The sequence below is a fragment of the Rutidosis leptorrhynchoides genome, chromosome 4 (genome assembly GCF_046630445.1).
Source record: "Rutidosis leptorrhynchoides isolate AG116_Rl617_1_P2 chromosome 4, CSIRO_AGI_Rlap_v1, whole genome shotgun sequence".
Taxonomy (NCBI): Eukaryota; Viridiplantae; Streptophyta; class Magnoliopsida; order Asterales; family Asteraceae; genus Rutidosis; species Rutidosis leptorrhynchoides.
This window is the reverse complement of record NC_092336.1, coordinates 483,870,717-483,883,502: the sequence shown is the minus strand read 5'-3', so window position 1 is coordinate 483,883,502 and position 12,786 is coordinate 483,870,717.

Genomic DNA, 12,786 nt, shown 5'->3' with positions numbered 1-12,786 from the left:
CACGATGTATTGTATACGTATTGTCTTTGCATCAACCCAGAGACGTATTGTATACATATTGTTTTAGAATTAACTAAGACGTATTGTGTATGTATTGTCTTAGGATTTATCAAAACGTATTGTATACTTATTGTGTTAGGACGTACTAAGAATATTATTATACATATATACAATCACAGAATTAACCAAGATTATAATATTTTGTTATACTACTGATAACATATCCAAATATATATATATGATATAGTAAAAGTTAACAAGGATATGGTTAATATAGTTTTTATAATATAAATTTCGTCCATACAATGTTAATTTTAGCAGATTTTGTTTTGCTCGCCAAATATTCATTACAACTCCGTTTAAAGTGAATCAAATTGATATGGATTCATTAAGAAGTAACTTTTACAAAACCAATTCTAAAAGTTTATCCCAAGTAGTAATTTTTAGAGCTTTACCCTCTTTTTGTGTCGGTGGACAGATTTGGAAAAATCCCGGCATCCACCCAATATATGATTTTTGATAAAATACTTCCACTTTGTCTAAAATCATGAAAAAAATACTGGAAGTCTTATTTACATATATTAACATGTTTCCAAAGTATTAGCCTCGAACTCAAAGTCTAAGATAGGTTTTTAATTCCCAACCCAAAACAGCCCGCTTTTTACCGAATGGAGATTAAAGGATATATGTTAAGTTTCAAGGTGTTCTTCATATGTACAAGTTATAAGTTCTTATATTATCTTAATATAACATCATAATACATATAAATAAGTGTTATTAGAGTTAAGTTAGAAAGATTAGATTAGTTTTTCAAACAAGCTTGGTGTTCACCAAAACAAGTTCTAGTTTTTACAAGTTTTATAAGTATAATAAGATAGCAACTATACAAGGAATTGAACAAGGATTTTGAGAAGTATTTTACCTTGATTATGAAGAGGAAAGTTTCTGAGATTAAAGTATGATATGAGAGCATTCAAGTGTGTGTTTTTAGTTTAAGAAAATGTGGAGTAAAAATGAGTTAAAATGGTCCTTATTTATAAGCTTATAATTTTGGCTTTTAGTGAAAATATCTAAGATAAGTTAAATTGTATTAAGTTATGCATGACATATTAAATTGATTTGGTCATGGATGATATATTACACAAATAATTACAGATTTCTATTGGTATATTCCAATAGTAAATACTTCTAGAAGCTGTGTATAATACTGGTAAAAATACCGTATGAATGCGAGTAGAATTCTTTGAGGAAATTGAATGAAAATACGAGTATAGCTATCCTTTATATATATTGGTATATTATAAAGTGTATTCAATACTTGTAAGGATGTATTTACACTCGTAATACATTATATGTAAATACATTTTAACATAAGTTAATTACGTCGTTTAAATAGTAATATATATATTGATTGAAAACTCTTTAAATTAGTAGTATGAAAATATATATAATACTTTGTTAATATACTTAATGAGATATTAAATTATCATATTTTCAAGTTAAATATATATAAATCCATATATATACACAATAATTAAACAATTAAACAATTAAATCAAGTTATGACGTTCGTGAATCGTCGGAATAAAAGGGTGACCAAAAGCTTGTGTAAAACTCTTTTCGGAGGTTCAAGATTTATTAAAATTCATTGCTTATCAAGTAGGAATTATATAAAGATTAAGTTTAAATTTGGTCGGAAATTTCCGGGTCGTCACAGTACCTACTCGTTAAAGAAATTTCGTGCCGAAATTTGATCGAGGTCGTCATGGCTAACAATAAGAATGTTATTATGATGAATATAAGCTGATTCATAGGGTTTTACCATGATTGAGAAATATGGATAAAATAATTCGATTACTCGAAACGTATGAGTGAAGCTATCTTAAAAGAGTGAAATGAGAAAATAGGGATTCGTCTTATCTTTTGACGTCATCACGGTTGATCTCCGGATTAAAGAAAATCTTTGTAATCTATATAAGATTTGATTCTTCGGCGATTAAGGAAATTATGATCCTCTTCGATTTAATGCAATAATCTGTCTCGATTTTTCTGTCGGATATTTTACTATAAATCAACCTCCTACGTTTCCTTATTTCCACATCTCCCATCTTTTATACTTTCTTCCTTTCTTCGTACTTCCAAAGCATTCGTTAATATGCTTCATCGAGTTTTAATTCTTGATATATTCTTGACTATCACATCTATCATTCTTCTTTTTCATCTTCCCCCGGAGGAATCCGTTAATTTCTACTATGCTCTTGGATTTATAGTGTTCTTAGTTTTCCTTTGTCTTTATATTGCTATACTCATCGATATTCACGGTTTGTAATTTCTGTATTGTCTTCGTGCTTATATTTTTCCTTATATTTTAGAGTTTCATGCTTCCGTCTTCTTTTCCCGACTTCAAGTCAAGCGAATAATAGTCTAGAATTCATAGATATGAAATTCGGAATGAACATAGCTAATGCTCTAAGAGAGAAATTGTAATAGCACAATTTGACTTGTGAAATTACCAGAATCCAAAGGAAAAGATAGAACTAATATGTTCTTGATATGTTTAGAGATTAGATTGAATGTAAGAGTCATGTAACATGGCACATGATGACATTATGGTCTGTGAATCATTACGTTCCATTTAGAAACTCAGCATGACTTACTGTAATATAATCACGTTGATCAAGTGTCATTATATTATACTAACTCATGCTTCAGTTCCTAACACCACTTCAAAACATTCATATTTTAAACTCGAAGGTTCCAGAATTTAGAAACTAAAATAGTTTCTTTTATGATGTAACATAGATAGCGCGAAAAGATGAATTATTTCAGATAAGAATAGTTATGAAAATATCTTCAGAAATATGGAGGATATTTATAATGAAAGATACGATGATATCTTAGAATATCTAATATCAGAGGATGATGAAGAATATTGTCCACAAGGGTTTAGAGTAAGGAACAAGGTATTCGCTAAAGACTTCAGCAGACACTGAATTATTTGGATTCTTTGAAGGCAGATTTAGTCCTTGTGATTTGTCCACAGCCGCCTTCAGGGTTTGCTCAATCCGTTTTCCAGTTCCAAACCTTCTCTTTTTCTGTGCTTTGCTAACACAATATTCTTTATCATCAAATTTTAACTTTTATGGTTGTCTACAGTTTCTGCTGCTTCATTCAGCTTTTTCAAAACTTCATTGTATTGATTTGTAGGCTGAAGTGCTATTCCGGATTTCAGAATTATAATTCCAGGAGATAACGTTATATGTATATGCAGAAATGATGTGAGATTCAAGAATAATTATGGATGCTTCCTGGAGTTTGGTATGGAAATTATTGTTACAAGATATAGATGGGTACATGACAAGGTTTTATAGTGATCTTTCAGAGAGATTTAAGTCAAAGAGCAATAAAGTTGCTGGCAAGCTTACTACTAATGCGGTGGAATATAAAAGATTCCCCGGTAACGATGGCGAAAAGACAACGTATATATCAAGGTTATAATAAGGCTACTCCGGATGAAAAATTCGAAATTGTCTTGTTGGAGCTGTGACAAAATTCACTATTTTGAAAAGGGATTGTAAAGTTATTTTGGGTAATAATAATGCTAAAGGATCTCACACGGATATGTGTTGAACCTTTGCTTAGGTTCCAAGTGTCCTCCGGATGTATATCTATATGCATATATTCTTCGTATATATAGTGTGATTGGTTCATTCTCTCGATTGTTCCTTAGTTGAGGTGTTTTCAAGAATTTTGAAGGGTTTAGACGCAGGTTGTCATCGTCAATACCCGTATAAAGAATTCGTCGTGAATCTTGAATGATACGAATATCTTTATGAGTTTTGTGAATGAAAGTGATGTTCTAATATAGTTTGAATTTAAAGTATGATTTTGAAGGATGTAGGAATCTAAGAGTGATGTCATCTGTTTAATCTTGACTTGGATTCAGATCTGTCAAAACCAGAATATGTAATTGAATTTGAATGAGAATGGTTGTTCTGGTTTCTATGAAAGAATGTATATTGTTGTGAAAGTAGTGAGTATGGTTAATGATTATTGAATCAGAATTGAAGAATGTACAGTATAATATATTATTGTGAATTTGTATAATTCTCGGGTATTACCTACCCGTTAAAGTTTCACAAGTAATATTTTGTATAAAAGAATTTTTATTACAGTCTTTATGAAAATATATGTATGTATATTTTCTTCAGATGTAATATGGATTTAATGAGTTAATATTATATTAATCTCATTTGGTTTACGGTTGGAACTAGAAATGAATAAACCCTAAAACTTTAGAGATTACATAATCACCGTGGAATATTTCTTCAACGTAAATGAAATAATGAATTAATACTTCATCACTCATTATTGTTGGTATCCCTCAGTGCCTGTGGTGCATATGATGTTGATGCTCGTAATGCGGCTTGCGATGTTGAGTCTTGTGATGTTGTTGGTAATGCTGCTGCTGGTGCTGGTAGTGGTTTGATGTGAGTATAGATGATGAGAATTTGTTTTGTTTTGTATTGTGAAAGAAGATGTTTAAAGTTTCTTGAATAAAAAGAGAGGTCAAGAGCTTTATAAAGGGAATGAAATAATGTAGGATTCACTTGCTAATGAAGTTTTGATTTTCATGACAGTAATTTTTTTTTTACTAAATAATTCACCATGCAAGATACGGAGTAAAGGTCGGATAGCCTCAATAATATTAGTAATATTATACTCGTTGCGGCATATCCTGGAAAGGAGAGAGAAAATGGTGTTACGAATGGGTTCGCCGGTAAGTGCCTCATGTTCTTCACCAAGAGGGCAATGTTGTGGATGGAAGGGATCACCTTCTTCTTGTCTCCAATGATTAAGTAAACTACGAACCCATCTCCAATTCATCCAAAATAGATGATGGATAATTGGTTGATCCATTCCGGTCACACTGCTTTCGGAGCTCGAGTGAAATTTTATATCGGAATTCGAGGGACTTGAACTAGTGGAGAGTTCCATTTCGTACGATTGAATAAAGGATTTTTCGATATGAAATGATTTCCGGCTATTGGATGGTATTCTAATTACAAAGAATATCTATATATATATATATATATATATATATATATATATATATATATATATATATATATATATATATATATATATATATATATATATATATAGAGCAAAAGATTTCATAGATTACGGAGGAATTTACGGAATATGTTAGGCAAAGTTTACAGTAACAGATACGCTAAGATATGAATTAGCATATATGCTAAAATATGAACTTTGTCTATACACTATTTATCAATCAATGCAGTAAGATGTGTCTAGACTAAGAATGATAAGCATGTAATTTTCTAAGCGTGATAAACAGATGATTTCCGACTAGAAATGATAAGCAAAACTTTTGACATGCAGTTAAGGTGGAAGTCCAGACTCACTAATGCATCTTAATAACTATCCGTTAGACACACTAATGCAAGACATGGTTCGCTAAGACCACCGCTCTGATATCAACTGAAACGACCCGTCCATATTACTATAAACGCGGTACGTTATTCATTGGTCCCATAGCGAGGTATTTGACCTCTATATGATACGTTTTAGAAAATATTGCATTCGTTTCTAAAAAAAAAACACACCATTATTATACATAATGCATGTTTTAAACAAGTGGACGATTATTTAAGAAATATTCCCCAAATTACATCGGTTTCCAAATACTACACACGTGACATAACAGTCGAATATAATACATGACAAAGGTTTTATTGAATGCAACACTTTATTTAAACCAAAGCATGAGACTCCATGCACAGCTTGCTCAGATAATGCAACAGCGGAAGACTTTCTTAATGACCTGAGAATAAACATGCTTAAACAGTCAACACAAATGTTGGTGAGATATATAGGTTTAGCATCGATATAAATATAGACCACAAGATTTCATAGTTATAAATATATGTACACTCGCAAGTGTATACACTCGCAAGTGTATAAAAGTATTCTATAGGTTGTTGAGCGCTTCGGTAACCATACTTAACCATTAATGTGGCATATTTCCTTTATTATGAAATCTCCCTACACTGTACCAAGTGTAGTAAAAACGAAGTGCTATGCAACCGTTTACGATACTAGTGCGACTAGCCCGGTTGGGGTTGTCAAACCCGATAGATCTATCAATAGGATTCGGTATACATGTTCTTACAACATGTAAATATTAGTTACCAAGGTATTAGGGAAGATATGCAAAGTGGTACAACTCAACGTAGAATATATTTTAAGTACTTGTGTCTATGGCGTAAAACATAAAATGCATGTATTCTCATCCCAAAATATTTGTAGAGTTTAAAAATGGGACTATATACTCACAGTAGTAAAAGTATATTAATAATAAGTTTTCAACTTATTAAAAATATGACCGTCGTCCTTGGATTCACGAACCTATAACAATAATAACGATTCAGATAATAATACGACATATGAATAAAATAAAGCAAGTTCATAGAATACTTATATAATAATTTTTAACATTTTATGTTAATAGTCTATTGTTAGTACTCCTTTGTTAGTAGTCCAAAATAGTCCGAAAAGTCCAACAGTCCAATAATAGGTATATATATATATATATATATATATATATATATATATATATATATATATATATATATATATATATATATAACCTTAGAATTACCCCATGACGTATTGTATACGTATTGTCTTTGCATCAACCCAGAGACGTATTGTATACATATTGTCTTAGAATTAACTAAGACGTATTGTGTACGTATCGTCTTAGGATTTATCAAAACGTATTGTATAATTATTGTGTTAGGACGTACCAAGAATATTATTATACATATATACAATCACAGAATTAACCAAGATTATAATATTTTGTTATACTACTGATAACATGTCCAAACATATATAGGATATAGGAAAAGTTAACAAGGATATGGTTAATATAGTTTTTATAATATAAATTTCGTCCATACAACGTTAATTTTAGCAGATTTTATTTTGCTCGTCAAATATTCATTACAACTCCGTTTAAAGTGAATCAAATTGCTATGGATTCATTAAGAAGTAAATTTTACAAAACCAATTCGAAAAGTTCATCTCAAGTAGTAATTATTAGAGCTTTACCCTCTTTTTGTGTCAGTGGACAGATTTGGAAAAATCCCGGCATCCACCCAATATATGATTTTTGATAAAATACTTCCACTTTGTCTAAAATCATGAAAAAAATACTGGAAGTCTTATTTACATATATTAACATATTTCCAAAGTCTTAGCCTCGAACTCAAAGTCTAAGATAGGTTTTTAATTCCCAACCCAACACATCTCACTTTTTACCGAATGGAGATTAAAGGATATATGTTAAGTTTCAAGGTGTTCTTCATATGTACAAGTTATAAGTTCTTATATTAACTTAACATAACATTATAATATATATAAATAAGTGTTATTAGATTTAAGTTAGAAAGATTAGATTAGTTTTTCAAACAAGCTTGGTGTTCACCAAAACAAGTTCTAGTTTTTACAAGTTTTATAAGTATAATAAGATAGCAACTATACAAGGAATTGAACAAGGATTTTGAGAAGTATTTTACCTTGATTATGAAGAGGAAAGTGGCTGAGATTAAAATATGATATGAGAGCATTCAAGTGTGTGTTTTTAGTTTAAGAAAATATGGAGTAAAAATGAGTTAAAATGGTCCTTATTTATAAGCTTATAATTTTGACTTTTAGTGAAAATATCTAAGATAAGTTAAATTGTATTAATTTATGCATGACATATTAAATTGATTAGTTCATGGATGACATATTACACAAATAATTGCAGATTTCTATTGGTATATACTAATAGTAAATACTTCTAGAAGCTGTGTATAATACTGGTAAAAATACCATATGAATGCGAGTAGAATTCTTTGAGGAAATCGAACGGAAATACGAGTATAGCTATCCTTTATATGTATTGGTATATTATAAAGTGTTTTCAATACTTGTAAGGATGTATTTACACTCATAATACATTATATATAAATACATTTTAACATAAGTTAATTACGTCGTTTAAATAGTAATATATATATTGGTTGAAAACTCTTTAAATTAGTAGTATGAAAATATATATAATACTTTGTTAATATACTTAATGAGATATTAAATTATCATATTTTCAAGTTAAATATATATAAATTCATATATATATACACAATAATTAAACAATTAAACAATTAAATCAAGTTATGACGTTCGTGAATCGTCGGAATAAAAGGGTGACCAAAAGCTTGTGTAAAACTCTTTTCGGAGGTTCAAGATTTATTAAAATTCATTGCTTATCAAGTCGGAATTATATAAAGATTAAGTTTAAATTTGGTCGGAAATTTCCGGGTCGTCACAGTTTGACTCTACACCCTTTAGCTTTTATTACTTTTTTTTATGATTATTTGTTGATTTTGATGCAATTTATTTGCTCATATAATATTAGTTGTATAGTACATATACATGGCTATTGTAACACCCCGCCAAAATTGGCATTGACGCGGATGTTAACTCTGGTCCCAGTGCTCGGCTTGACTTTCAAGTAACAGCAGAGTTCTACAGCGGAAGCAAAGTATCTAAGTACCAGAGACAAAACATGCTTAAAAATGTCAACCAAAATGGTTGAGTGAATAACATAGGTTTAATAATCATAACAAGTTTTTAGACCACAAGATTTAGTTATATAGTTTAATCAATTCGGTAGTAGTGCTGAGGTGTATGATGTCGAGACTAAACAAAGTTACCCCGTGATCACTTTTATTCGTTCGTGTCGTTAAATCATTATTATGTAACCAAAGACCAGTGGTCAAATGGTTAGAGATGTCGCTCTCAATAGGCCTACTCACAATAACTAAGTTTGCATTTATACGTAGCAATTAACGATATCAAGGCAGGGATTTAGCATGAATCAAAGCATGCAGCACAGTTTGAACTAATCAAAAGAAAGTTTTCATGTACTTGTGTCTAAACGTAAAACAGTTTATAAGCAAGCATGTGTTTCACCCCAAAGTTATAAAACAATTAAGAAATAGTAAAAAGAGGGGCTATGAAGTTCACCTTAAAATAGTAGGAGAAGATATAACAAGTACACGAATAATGAAGATCAAGAGTGATCTAGACTCCAACCTAAATAATAAATTAAGTCAGAATATATCTAACTTAGGTCGGTTCATAGTATGATAGTCCTAGTGCTTGATGTGGATTTAAAACCAAGTGACAAAAGATTTGAATAAGTATTACGTACTTTCTATTTTTAGTGAGTTTCTATTTTTAGAAATATTCTTTTTTTTAGAAAGTTTCTTTTTATAGTAAGTTTCTATTATTTAAAAGTTTCTCTATTTAGAAAGTTCACTTAAGTCAAACAAAAGTCAAATGAGAAAGTCAACCCAAAAGTCAACGACCAGCGTTGAAAGTCAACAAGACTCAAAAAAATCTTTAAAACTTATTTATACTCATTTTAAAATCGTATTATCATAACATTAGTATTAGTAATTTAATGACTTAGAAAAATTACAAACTCAAAAATATTGTAAAAATGCCTAAACTGTCAACTTTGGGAATTTTTATAAAAATCAGTGGGACCTAACTTGAAAAACGGCCAATGCCAAGTGTTAGTTTTTACCACAAAGAGACTACACAAAAACTTTCAGGATCCAACGCAATTTGAGCAACTCGTGCCAACCGATGCCGTTTTGACATTTCAGTAATTTCGTTTCAGCTTTTCAGAAAAAGTACAAGTGCGCTCAGGTGACCCACTTTGACAATTTTTAAAACGACGCAAGGGATTCGGCTTGAAAAACGAGCAAAACCAATAGCTTCCCCTTGCTATCAATATACTGCATGATTTATTTGACGATTTTTACAGCGTTTAAATGACCGTGGTGATCGACACGATTTCGACAAAAACTCATTTTCTCAATCAGCATTATTTTAAGAAAATTTATTTTTATAAACTTTGAAAAATCATAACTAATTCATAAAAATTGCAAACGACATGAAACAAGAGTCCAAACTTATTAATTTTTTGATACGCACGCACTCATGAACTCAGAATTTTAATCTCGGGTCGCACACATATCGAGGCAACCCGAACAGACCTGGTCGATTTCATATTTATTAATATTTTTATTCCAAAACTTGTTTTAATCGTATCTTACAAACCGTTCATCAGATTTTAACGTTCTTTATATATTTTTGAGTCACAACATCGATCCCGACATGATGCTGATATCCGATCAGTCCAGATCAGTCACGTTTTTCGAGACAAAAGCTGCTGTATTTATTATTATTATATACATAATGTATATAAACTTCAAAATTTATTATCATGAGTTCTATACATCCGTTTAACGTAAATCTTATATGTAAATTGCACTACTCTTTATGAGGATCACAATGAGCAAGTTAGTTTCATCATAAAATATTGGCAAGGTGTCCAAAAAAATATTTATATTTCTGTCCAAATTATTTAATCATTAAAAATCATGCTTTTAACATCTTTTAATTATCCAAAAAATTATCCACAAGCACTATAACTATACATACAATCAATATAACATATAAATAATTAATAATTGAAAAAGATGAAGTTTAGGTCTACCTCAAATCAAAAAAAGAGACGGATAGAAATGTAGAACGGATCGAGAGAAACACAATTATGCAATTTGTTTTGAAAGATGATGAAGAAATAGTGTGATAAATTTAGCCGATTGATTTTTGGGGTTTTGGGACTTTGGTTCGATCGCACCAATAAGCAGATCGCTAGTTTTTTTTTTGTTTGTTTGTTAAATAGGATGTTATCGATATCAGTTTAATATAAATTGCAAGGATTAGCAAGATTTTGTGGAATTCTCCTTGTTTCTTGGCCGACCAATTCCCATACGTAAGTTTAAAATTTATTTTATTTTTTTTAACAAACAAACCTTATCTTATTTTCAAAATATTTAACAAGTTAAAACAATACTTGGACTAATCCCTCACGGGATTCTCGGTAGTACAAAGTAGTAATATTATTTATGTATATATATATATTTTTTTTCTATAAGTATAGTAACTTAATTAATAAAAAAAATACAATTAAAAGAAAATTGATAACCCATGACCACCACATATGGGTCGACCGAATTGGGCTAGGAGAATGGGCCAACACTAAAATTAAATTTCATGTATTGGTCCGAACGATTAAAGAACTCGATCCGCTGAATAAAACGTTACGCGGTTTATAATACGCGAGAAGAATAATAATTCAAGAAAAGTAAAACATAGGAATATTTTATTAATTCAAATGACATGAAAGTGTCGTATAAAAGAATTCGGATTTGGAAATCACGAATATATAATTGTTGGTTTGGAAACCGAGACGATTCATCTAATAAAAACGTTATACGTAGGAACGTACTAACACGTAGTCACTCATTAATTTTAATGCTCGTAATATTAACTAAAGTTAAATAATATAAACTTTAATTAATATATTGTGTTGCCCAAAAATAAATATCTAGTCAACGTTGTATTAAAGTAGAGTAATTACTTATTAATTTCAATATTAATAAGCATGCAGAAACCCTATGGGTAAAATAGTCATTTCAAGTATGGAAACTGGAGGGTTGTTATAGTATCCCCCTGTTAATGAAAACTTCGTCCCGAAGTTTTAGGTAGACTTCTCGGATGCATCCGCGTTTGAGAAGCGATGGGGATATTTCCGCCTCATCTGGTTTTCACGTTCCCAGGTATACTCGGGGCCTCTACGTGAATTCCAACGGATCTTAACAATAGAAACTGTTGTTCTGTTTCAAGCGTTTGATCTCACGATCCATAACTTCTATAGGTTCTTCAATGAAGTGCATTTTATTATCAATGCGGAGGTAATTCAAAGGGATAACATGGGTGTCATCTAACTAGGTTTCCTTAAAAGGGATTGTGATATTTTAGTCGTACAAGCATTTCAGTAAGTTGGACACCTGAAATATGCAATGATCATTACTGAGTTTATTTGAAACCTTGAGCGTTTATGTCGCCATTAGGGCGGACAATCAGAGAGAAGTACTTGGAGATCACAGCCATGTAGTTTGATTTATGGCTTGTGTTTGTTAGATATGTTACCGACTTCAAATTCCGAAAGATAACCATAGATATGATACCTTTTGTTTTCAAGAAATATTTAATGTGAATAGACGAAATGAAATTCCAGCTGAGGAGTCACTAATCAGGCTTATATGTAAAGCAAGCCATAATTACTAAAATGCCCTCAGAATGGTATGAGTGATTAATGAAAGATATCGTTCAGTATATTATAATACATACGAACTTATCCTTGGAAATAGTTTTTGGTAGCACGTTGTAGAATGTAACTTTATGATCATGATTTCAGTTACATGTCAAATCAGGGATCGAAACTTGACTAGGATAATGTCCAGTTGCAACCCACGAAGGAAGAAATGTTTAGAGTAACCACATAAATGTCATAAATGTTTAAGGTAACTCCTTTAGAAAGGATATCGAGGATTTTAAATTATATTTGTGATAGGAAACCGCACGAAAAGGTGTGATCTCTTAATGAGATAGACGTTCTCGCTCAGATGGCGAGTCAATCTATCATTCACTTATGAGTTTAAGTGCGGACGAAAAGAAATATGAATCATTGGCTACAAAGAATAGTTTACACCGAGTGAGGAAATATCTGAAAAACGCTTTCTTGTGTAAAAAAAGATATTAAATCATAGAATTGACATTTTACGAGGT